We start from the raw sequence: 12,243 nt of genomic DNA on the forward strand, positions 1-12,243 counted from the left end.
TGGACATGCCATCCCCCAAGAAACATAAAGATGTGCAGAGCTTGACCGGAAAGGTAGCCGCACTAAGCCGCTTTATCTCACGATCCACGGACAAGTGCATACCCTTCTTCAACGTATTGAAGAAATGCCAAAAGTTCGAATGGTCGGATGAATGCGAGGAGGCATTCAAGAGGTTAAAAGACCACATGGCCAAACCTCCTATCCTATCGAAACCCGTCCTTGGAGAAGACTTGTTCCTTTACTTGGCCGTCTCCGAGCACGCGGTCAGCGCTGCCCTGGTCCGGGAGGAAGAAAAAACTCAGCACCCCGTGTACTATGTCAGTAAGCGCATGATAGGGGCCGAGACAAGGTACCCGGTCATTGAAAAATTAGTATTCTGCCTCCTGATGGCATCAAGGAAGCTGAGGCCATACTTCCAGGCCCATCCGATCAAAATCTTGACCAATCATCCGCTCCGGCAAGTTCTTCAGAAGCCTGGAGCATCCGGAAGACTCCTCAAGTGGGCGATGGAGCTGAGTCAATTCGAATTACATTACGTACCACGGATTTCCATAAAAGGCCAAGCCTTGGCAGACTTCATCACCGAATGTAATGAAGCCGAGGCAACAGCTAATACGCCGGTACCGCCAATCCCCACTTGGAGGGTATTTGTAGACGGAGCTTCTAATGAGAACGGTTCGGGAGCCGGAGTGGCCATGATATCACCTACTGGATTGCGGCTCCAGGCAGCACTCCGATTCAACTTCACAGCTTCAAACAATGAAGCCGAATATGAGGCCTTGATAGCAGGGCTGAAATTGGCCAAAGCTGTAGGAGCCAAAAGAGTGGAAGTCTACAGTGACTCTCAACTGGTCGTAAACCAGGTATCCGGAGAATACCAAACTCGCGGCGAGCGGATGGCCGCGTACGTAACAATAGTCCGAGAACTGCTCCACGAGTTCACGGACTATAAAATAGAAAGAATCCCCCGAGAGAAGAACGCTCATGCAGACTATCTGGCTAAGTTAGCCTTGGACAGTGAAATCGAGGAGCTGGGGGTAGTACCAGTGGAACGCTTGGCAGAGCCAAGCATCAAAATAAAAGAGACCACACTAACGGTTGGGCAAGAACCCAGCTGGATGGTCCCCATCATAAAATACATAACCACAGGTGAGTTGCCCCAAGAGAGGGCACTGTCTCGAAAGATTCAGTATCAGGCTCATCGTTATGTAATGATGGACCAAATTCTCTACCGAAGAGGACTCAGCATGCCTTATTTAAGGTGTGTATCGGACCCTGAAGCTAGACAGATCATGCTGGAGGTCCATGAAGGGTTCTGTGGAGATCATACGGGAGGACCCAGCCTCTCAAAGAAAATATTGAGGCAAGGGTACTTCTGGCCAACAATGAAAAAAGATTGTATAGACTATGTCCAAAAGTGTGACTCGTGCCAAAGGTACGCAAACATACCGAGAGCTCCTCCAAACGAGATCACCCTGATGACCAGCCCCTGGCCCTTCGCGGTCTGGGGAATAGATCTCATCGGGTCTCTACCTACGGGAAAAGGAGGAGTAAAGTATGCAATAGTAGCAGTAGACTACTTCACCAAATGGACAGAGGCTGAGCCTATGAAGACAATAACTGCTAAGAAGGCATTGGACTTTGTTATCAAAAACATAGTGTGTCGATACGGCTTGCCTCACAAAATAGTCTCAGACAATGGAAAGCAATTCGATTGCGAGGAATTTACTGACTTCTGCAACCAACACGGAGTGGTAAAAAGCTTCTCCGCGGTAGCCCGGCCTCAAACAAACGGCCAGGCGGAAGCAGTCAATAAAATCCTAAAGGTCACTTTGAAAAAGAAGCTGCTGGCCTGTAAAAATAACTGGCCTGAAGAATTGCCAAGGGTATTATGGGCCTACCGGACGACCCCCAGAACCACAACCGGCCACTCGCCATTCTCAATGGCGTACGGTTGTGAAGCAATGGTCCCGGTGGAAACATTATTCCCATCCCACAGGAGGACGACTTACGATCCTGCCACTAACCAGGCACTGCTCCAAGAAGCTTTGGATCAAGTCGAAGAACTCCGGGATGAGTCTCAAATACGGATGGCTGCTTATCAAAAGAAGGTGACCAAGTATTTTAACTCCAAGGTTAAAAACAGAAAATTCGCTATTGGGGATATGGTCCTAAGAAGGGTTTTTCCAGCCACCCAAGAACCCGGAGTGGGGGTACTTGGACCAAATTGGGAGGGACCATATGAGATCGAGGACGAGATCGGTTCTGGCACTTACAAACTAAAAAGAATGGACGGAACCACCGTCCCAAGAGCCTGGAATGCCGATCACCTCAGAAAATATTACCAGTAGCGAATTAAAACTTAGATTTTGTTCAAAGGGTTTGTACCGTCCAAATGTATACCTCCTCTATATTAAATAAAACTGAGTGCCTTAAAAACAAAGTTTCTATGCCACTCAGGGGGGTACTAGGGTATGCCGCACGGACAAACAGAAAAACAAACTAAGTAAAATATCCTGACCCAAAGGGCAGGTCAGAAAATATGCACAGAAATAAAAAGCATAAGTATAAAAATCCTGATCCAAAGGACAGGTTAAGAAACATAAGTGTGACAAAAGAAAGATCGCATAAAAAATATCCTAGCCCAAAGGGCAGGTCATATACATATAAACGGCCCAGGGACAGGCCTTAATAATTGTCTCCCCTTCGAATAAAAACTGCTACCTATATGTATATTGTTCTAAGGCAGCAGCAAATATGTACAAACAAAAAAAAAGAGTTATAAAAGAAATGGGTAGAATCTGGGTCAATAATACGGCAGCTCAGTCGGCCCGCGGAGGAAGACGAGGTCCAATCCGTGCCTCAAGCGCGGCATCAAGCTTCTTCTTCTTTTCCCGAAATTTGGCAATCATCTCCTCGGGTTTGGGATAAAAAGCAAGCTTGATATTTTGATCGTTGTTGGACCAAGCCATGTAGACTCCATCGTCGAAGCGCTTCGGACAACGGGCGCAGGAAACGGGAGAGAGGAGCTCGGCCCTCTTGGCCTTCCTGATGGATTGTTCTTTAAAGTCCCTCAGCTCCTTCAGCTCCGCAGCTAGAGCGGCCTTGGACTCTATGTCCGCCTGGTGAGTTTCCTCTAAAGATCTCACTTTGGCGACCATTTCATCCAAAGCCTCCCTGGCCTCCCGGAGGTCTCGCCTGGCCTTCTCAGCAGCCTCGGTTTGAGCCCTTAGTTCCTCCTGATGATGGGCCTCCATCCTGTCCCTCCGCTGAGCCTCGTCCCGGATCATGGCCTCCGCCTGAGCCTCCCTCCGTTTGGCCTCCTCTTCCTTGGCCTTGGCCGCTGCCTCCTGGCGCTCGGCAGCCTCCTGGCGCTCGGCAGCCTCCTGGTAGATCTGCCTCTCCGCTGTGAGGTCTTGGAGGACCTTCCTGACATCGTTCATGTCCCCAAAGTCGGACAAAACGAAGCCGTGGTTTATGATGTTCTTGGAGAGGCGGCCAGCCTCAGCAGCAAGCTGAACCGTAATAAAAGGACAAGGAGGAATTTCTCAAAGGAAAAAATAAAATATAAACAATAAAAGGAAACGCGAAAATTGCAAAGTACTTACCACCGTGAGAGAATGGCTGAGGTCCTGGACCTGGAAGATGGAGTTCAAGGAAGCGCAAGTGGCAAACCGCTTAGGCGCGCAACGGGTGAGCTGAGAAGCGAACTCGCCGGTCATCTCCGCGGCAAAAGGAGCCAAGGTAGGCCCTAGAAAGCGACGGAACCAGTCCGATAAGGGGTCCAGATTAAGGTCCCACGGATCCTGGTATTCCGGGTGGTTGATGCTCGCCTCAACCTCAGCTCGCAGAATCCTCCTAAGGGCTTCCACTTCGGCATACCCCCGGGAGTACTCATCCATAGCATAATTGTGTTTGGCTATGCGAAGCTCCTGCCTCACCTCGTCCCCCGGAATCGGGGTAAGCTCGATGTTGGGAGGAGCAGGATTTTCCTCCATCGGGGAGACCCCGCCGTCCAGACCATGAGCAGGAGTGTCGGCTCTCCGAGGCCTCTTCGGCTCATCCTGGGCAATCATCTTGCCCTTGCGCTTACGAATCAGAGCCACTTCAGGCTCCTCCTCGCCCTCCTCTGCTTCCTCCGGAAGGGCTCGAGGCTCTCCCGCACCCTCACCGGCTTCCTCCGAGAAGTCCCATCCCCTCCCTTGGCCTTCTCCCGGAAGTACCTCCTCGTCATCCACTAAGTCAATAGTGTCGGGGGGAGCGCTGGAAGAAACCTTCAATGAGGGTGCTGGGGGAGAGGAGGTAAAGGCCGGAGGAGCCACGGGAGTATGAACCCCGGCAAGCTGTTCCAGGATGGCATCCATGGAGATACCTGTTTCACAAAATAAGCAAGTGTTAGAAGTCCGTGAGGAACCGCTTATACAAGATGCAACAAATAAACTACTCCTACCCGAACTTCCTAATTCGGCCCTAGCAAAGTCCTGAACTTTAATGCTGGCAGCGTCATCTCCGAGATAACTATCCGAGGGCCGGAGCCAGCTGGACGTTATGTAAGCAGAGGGACCTAAGGGAATAGGGTCCGGAGGACCGGAGCCCATCCGGGACCGACCTAGGTAATCTCCTAAGTTCGAAAAATAAAACTCCTTCAAACGATCCCCCCACCGGGTCGACGGCATCCTAAATCTACGAAGATGCTCGTCGAACCCTACAGGCCTACGACTGGTGTATTCATCAACAGAAGGAACATAACGAATTATCAAGGGAGACTTACCGCCGGCACCGGAGGTGCTAGCACCGGGAGCCCCCGAGTTTGGTTCGGGGACCGAAGGCTGTGGCCGGGAAGTTTGCTTCTCGGAAGAATCTTCAATACGAAGGGGCCTCCTGGCAGGACGATCCCCAATCTCTTCTTGAAGAATCTTGTCAAAAAATTTAGCCTCGGACTTCCCGGCGATGGCTTGGCTCCTTCGCACCACCGGACTCCCCACGTGAAGTCCTCTCCCAGAGGCAGCCTGGGCCTGAGAGTATGCTTTTTCCTGGGCCTTCCAGTAGAGATAATCTTGGTACTTCTTCTCTGCCGTGGCAATGAGCTCATCCCGAAAGGCCTTCTCCGCAACCGGCGCCCTCATGTTGGGGCAGACGACCCGTGAGAGGTTGGAGTCCTCTACGGATTGGTGAGAAAGGATGAGTTTGGCCTTCCTACAATTCTCCGTGGTGACTAGGCCCCCGACATCAAGATCGGCGCGGTCATAGGAGGCAAAGGCTTGGGCCCTTCGGAGGAAAGCCTGAGTAGAAGGTGTCCGCTGGTAAGGTGGGATCCGCACCCACTCCGTGAGAAGCTCCGGGTGGTCCACGGCCCTGAACCCGGAGGAGAAGAAAAAGCGGTGGCGGTACTCCTTAACGTGAGTCTGCCTATTATACGGAACCACCCCCTCGTTAGCAGGGTGGATCCGGAACCCATAAAAACCATCCTTAAGTTTGTCCCCTTTCTTGGGGACGGATACAAGTTCGTAAAAATATAAAATTTCCGCCGGGCTGGGAGATCCCCAGCCGCGGGCGGTGTAAAAAATAAATAAGCCTGAGAGCAGGCGGTAAGCTTGAGGAATGAGTTGGTATGGCGCAAGGCCGACAAATACAAGGAAATTAACAAAATAATCTTGGAGCGGGAGCATGGCACCGGCCATCAAATGAGTCTGACTCCAAGCCCCGAAGCCGTCATAGTTATGATTAGGCGTCTCCGAGTCGCGAGGAGGTCGGTGATAGGTCCCTGAGGTGGAGGGCTTGATCCCAGCAACTTCTATAATATTTTCCAACTGATGAGGGCAAGTTAGGGTGGATCGAAGCTCAGCCGCTTCCCACCCGGTCGCGCGGGATTTGTACCCTTCCTGGGCAACAGGCCCCAGGGAAACCTCCTCCAGCGTGGCCGTGCTTTTCCCACTCTTCTTCGAAGATTTCGAGCCAGAAGCAGACATTTTGTGTTCTGTGAAAAACAAAGAGGGAAAAAGAAAATTCCAGCAGTTAGGTCCCATACCAAACCCTAAGTCAAGAAAAAGGGAGTGGGGGTCCCCTAACCGCTGGAAAGAGGCCCCCTCCGGACACGTGTCACATGGGAAACCCTAGAGAGATTCCCTGAACAAGTGTCGGGTGCAGTGAAATCGCAGAAAGTGGTTTTTTAAAAGAAAAAAAAAACCATTCTATGCCCTAAGCGATTGTTGAACGAAGAACACATGGCTCTCTTCAACAAAGCTGTACGATTATAACAGAGGCATGATAATGGCGATTCTACAACTAAAGCAGTAAACATAAAGCAGAACACCCAAAGAACTTAAAACATTCACACACTCAGAACTCAAAGTACGAACCCAGAAAACGAACGAAGTAAATGAAAGCATGTTATTATCTAAGGATGCAAGAAACTTACAGTAGATCGTTGAACTGGGGGTACTGGATGTGGTTGAGTAAAAGTTGAGAAGAACTGGCGAAGGCAAACACTGGAAAACTGAAAGAAACGTCTAAGTGCTAAGTCAGTTCGTGCTACTTTGAAGAATTTTCTCTCTGAGAAATTCGAGCAAAAATGGCAAGAAATGGAAAGTAACCGAAATGAAAGAAAGGTGGTGGTTTTTATAGGCAAAAACGCATGAGGAACAGGCGTCATCACCTACCAATCGCACGGTGGGGGAGATGCACGATTCGAATTCCCGAAAATCAACGGATCAGATCAATCTGCCATAAAGGCGGTGGAAACGTTTGAGTATCCGTCTGACACCATTAATGCGCCGCATCAATCAAAGGACGTGAAACGAATCGACCTCTGCAAAAGCGAATCGCTGCATTTAATGCCATCATTAGACGCACCTTCACGCGCCCCAAGCTCGTGTCAGGAGACCGAAGAGGCGGCGGGAGACATTCCTGCAAAAAGCAAATCGCTGCGTTAAATGTCATCATTAAATGTGCCCCCACGCGCTCCAGGCTTGAGCCAGGGAAACGAGGAGTCGATCGGAGGCACCTAAGCAAGCCTTGGTTTATTTTTTCCAAGTAAACAAGGCTTGGGGGGTAAATGTTGCCCCTGAATTCGCCCAAAATACGTGGACCAGTCGAAATGGGACACGTGGATCAGATAACTTGTAAATATTTGTTAAGTCTTTGTACGCCACAAGGAAGCACCATGGGCATAGGTCCCGGAGGAGACACCCGGAATACAAGGTACTCCCGGAAGCTCGCATAGCATGAAGCCTCTCCGGGATGTGTCAGGCCTCTCTTGAGTAATCAAGTCGCATTTAATGTCGCATGGGAGGAAGCGTGTTGGGACTGTAACACGCAATAAAGTCTGACGGCACAACCCCCAAACAACAGCGCTACAGTAATGATCATTTAAGTCTAGCGACGGCTACTCTGCGAAGAGTCACGTCAATCACAAGGCAAAAAGGACATTCCTCATAAAAACCCTACAGCACCTAGGGATTTGACCATGCATCACCCATGGTATATTCATCGGAAATACCCAACTTTATGGATACTTACAGATACATGTGTAAGAACAATTCTAGGGATTACCCCACCAAAACACTATAAATACCCCCTCAAAGCTCATTTAATGGGGTCGAGAATCTTGGGTTGCATAAGAGCAAGAAGAGAAAATACTCACCAAGAACATTCTCTGTATTTATGAGAAAAATATTCTCTCAAGTGTGGAATCTGTATTAAATACATCCATTAATAACAAAGACTCGTGGACTAAGGCTCATTAACGCCCCAACCACGTAAAAATCGTCATCTCACTTTCTTACAGCTCTTTAATATAATCATATTCTAATAGTTGCCGAAAATCTCGGTCAACACTTGTGTATAAGCATGTTGACAATCTTTGAGTTGTTGGTTATTCAGATTCAGATTTTGTTGGTTATGTAGATGATTTAAAGTCAACTTCTGGCTATATTTTCACTTTTGTTGGTGCTGCTTTTTCTTAGAAAAAGTGTTAAATAGACTTTAATCATATCATCTACTATATATGTTGAGTTTGCCGTATGTTATGAGGCATCTTTGCAAGCTTTATGGTTAAAGAATTTGATTTTAAAGATACGACTAGTTGATCCTATTTTCTCTCCTATACTAATCTATTGTGATAATAATATTGTTGTTTTCTTTTCAAAGAATAATGAGATTAGTAGTGCTTCCAAATATAAGGAAATAAAGTATCTCACTATTAGAGACTTGGTCAAGAGAGGAGACATTGTGATAGAATATTGAAAGACCAAGTTGATGTTTTGCAGATCCTCTAACCAAAGGATTAAGTGCCATATTGTTTGATAAACATGTTGTTGATATGGGCATTTTATAATCTTTTGCTCCTTTGGGTTAGTGGGAGTTTCTTATTTTATCTTTTGAGATTATATTTATATGTAATTTACTTGTTGATGTTATGAACTACTTTGTGGGCCAATACTTTTTGATTATTGGATGTTTATGCTTTCAGTTAGGCTTTGTTATATTCTCGAGAATAATTGAATTGAAAGCATGTAGTTCATATCTTGTTGTGATCATTGTATTCTAAGTATATTTACTAAATGACAATGATATTTTGTTGGCTTAATGTTTTAAGCATATTTAGTGACACTAACTTATTTTAAGTGGTGTATGTTTAATTTCACTGGCTTATTTATTAAGCATCACGGTATCAGTGAAATTGAGGACTGATAAGGATATTATGTTATTTTAAATTGATCACATGTTGAACATAATTCCTTACCACACTACTAGACTTATTGACCATGTCGATTTAATACTTTGGTATTTGTGATTATGAATGTCTTCTGTTGAGTTAAAAACAATATGACTGTCATAGTTCATTATCAAAGGTTAAATTAGACCGGTATGTTGAGATATTATCAGAGAACTATCATTTTTGAAGTGGCCACAAATGTTTTCTTGTTGTTCAACCCATGAGTCGTTTTCAAACAAAATTATTTTAATATAATATATATATATATATGTGTATTAAAATTAATGTAGCCCAAGTGAGAGAATGTTAGACTTTTATTTGGGCTTACATTAAATTTTATTAGTTTTATTGAAACTTGGGTTGATTGGATAGTTCTTTTCTGTGTTAGCCGATGTTGTTGGTGATCAATTGTTAATGGGCTTAGCATCTGTGTGTAAAGTCTAGGTGAAGCAAAAGTGTGGGCTTTTCTAGTTGACTGAAGCCTTTGATGAGCAGGCCCAGCCCAACTAGGGTTTTGTAGCCAAGTCCCCTCCCTAACTCTATAAATACATATTGTCTCATCACAATTGTATACCTTTTGATAATCAAATAAATAAATTGCTTCTGATTTAGAGATCTAGGGAGGAAGACTTAGTTGATAGTATTGCACTATCAAATTAGAATAACTGCTGTGGATCAAATAGAGATAATTGATATGGATCAATCAGGTACACATAGATCTTAGGTTAATCATTAATTTTTCTAACAAAAGTACTATTCCATAGCCTTAATTGGGCGCTGCAATAGCAATTAGAAATCACCAATATTGAAACTGATCCGCTTAGAGTCTTTAATGCTTTGATTGCTACATCTACAGATTTGTCTTGTTTCTCAAATTTAATTTTAGATGTTCATTATCTTTTGTCGTTTTTTCTTTTGCCAATTAGTTTTGAGATAAAACTTATCTTATCTTAAATTCTAACAAATACCTTATCCTATCTTCACTATTTATAATAATAATGAAACTTTTTTTAAAAAAAATACTAATTATTTATTTAATTATATATATCTAAAATTACTCTACAAAAATAAACTTCTTTTTTACCCAATTTTTATATCTCTAATTATTCTTAAAGGTTTTTCTCAAAAAAAAAAAAAAAAATTATTCTTAAAGAGACAAAATTAACGCCCACGTGACTATTTAATGATAGCTTCTAGTAGCCGTTGGTTACTATTTGTTATGGTGTCATTCATATATTCTTTTCTTTTCATTCGCTTTTGCTTGCTATTTACTCAAGTTCTCAAAACAAAAGGAAAGGGCTCATTAAACTAAATTCCCATAAGGTATCGTAATTTTGATGAAGATGTAAGGGTAATCTAGTAATTCAAAAGAAAAGGAATATTCAATTCTTAATCTGTCCCTTACTCAAAAAAAGGTAATGAAAAATGAAAGAAAGAAAGAAAGAAAAAAAAGAGCGAAATGGACGGTGGTGTGGGCGGTCGTCATTCGTCACTTCATTCACAAATTCCTTCCTCCAAATACGACCTATGTGTATTATTAAACTCTAGTTTATTTATTTTATTTTCTATTTTGGACTACACTTTTTTTATTATATTATTTTATTTTAATCTTTTTTCCGTTCTTGACGTCGGACACTATTTTAACTATTTTCCTTAAAAAAAAAACACTTTCAGTGTATAAAATTTTGCATATTAAGTTTTGCCATCAAATATACTTAGTGGCACAAATAAGAGATCACTACAAAAAAAAAAAAAAACTGTTACTTTAGTGATAACTTCTTAATCACAATATAAATTTTTTGTGACTAAATGTGACTTTAAGTTACAACAAAATATTACTTGTGATTAAAACATAATATTTAGTTATAAGTTGTCACTAATTTAGTTTATTAAGTCACAACAAGTATTACGACTAAAAATATATACAATTTGTTGTGACTAGTACCTTTAGCCACGGTCTTTTAGTCATAATATAGGAATAATAATTTACAATTAGCCACAATTTTTTCTCTTTTAAACACAAATTTTATTGTGACTAAAAATAAATTTTTTTGTAGTAGATACATGTATAACACTTTGAAAAAAATACAATATAGGTACTATTTGTTTAGTCATTGTGAAGATATTTTTTTATTTATTAATAACTATTTAAGATTTAAGAGTATATGTAAATTTTTAATAAATTTTAAATAATTTATAATATTAAATTATTGCACACATAATTACTCTTTTTTATACATGTAATAAATAATTGTTTAAATATTATTTTTTACATTATAAGCTATTTAAATTTTTTTAAAATTTATATATAATCTAAAATAACTAAAAAATATGCACAATTATTAGAACAAAAAAAATTAAGAAACTTTGCTAAATTCCAAATTAAATAAGTAAAGCACTAGAATAATTTTTTGGGGAATTACCCCATAGATTATTTTTTTAACTTTTTTTTTCAAATTTACGGTTTGAGTTTCTAAAGTGATTGCAGCGCTATTTGCAAAAGGATTTTTGTACGATTTTTTATTGCAATTTAGGTTGCAACGCTAGTTGCAGTATAGGAGTTTCTATGTAGAATTTCATAAAAATACAAAAAAAAATTATTTTGAAGTGTAAAAATGAGAAAGCCCTTAATTTTTTTAGGGTGTAAAGAAGAATACTATTTAACTTTATTGTATTGGTTAACAAGAGAAGAAAAAACTTTATTGTATAGGAAAATTTCGACAAAATGAGAGGATTATTATTATTATTTTCTTTTTATGGAAAGACTGTACTCATGCAAGATGCAACGGTAACAATAGGGAAAGTGTTTTGGACATATAGTACTTAATAATGACAATACATGTAAAAAAAGTTACTTAGTTTTAATTAACATATATTTGATTTGGTCTCTTGAAAAGGCCTCGAAAGCAAGGTTTTTTTTTTTTAATCATGTGGACCAACAAACTGGAAAAATAAATATACACCCTGGCCTATTGATTTCAACACATGGAAAAGTCAATTGTTAAGACCCTCCTCCATTACCATATAACAGTTATATTATATTTATATCAGAGATAAACCCTAAAACCTTATCAAATATTTATATCTAACGTTGGTCCTCTTCCTATGATTTATTGTTTGAAATTGAAATAAGCTTCATGGGTCCAGATATTAAGGTGTATTAAGCCACTTATAATATATCACTTTCTCTATCGTCTTTAAAACCCAATGGAAAAATGCCACTAACAATGCTTCTTATTAATTATTTTTAACAGATTACTGAGACTATAAATATGGTTTGTTACTTAATATTTATTTGCTACACCTACAAAGTCTTATCTTCCTGGTTATTAGTCATGATTTGAAGAAAAAAAAATAAGTGTATTAATATTTTATAATTTTCATCTCACGTGCCAACTTGATTCAAAATATAATATGTTATATGCATGTGTACATATTAATTATATAAATAATATAATATATATTTGAAAGAAAATGGAAGAAGAATGAAGCATGCACCGATGCACGGCCATTATGTCACACATTCT

The sequence above is a fragment of the Cannabis sativa genome, chromosome X (genome assembly GCF_029168945.1).
Source record: "Cannabis sativa cultivar Pink pepper isolate KNU-18-1 chromosome X, ASM2916894v1, whole genome shotgun sequence".
In the NCBI taxonomy this organism is placed as follows: domain Eukaryota; kingdom Viridiplantae; phylum Streptophyta; class Magnoliopsida; order Rosales; family Cannabaceae; genus Cannabis; species Cannabis sativa.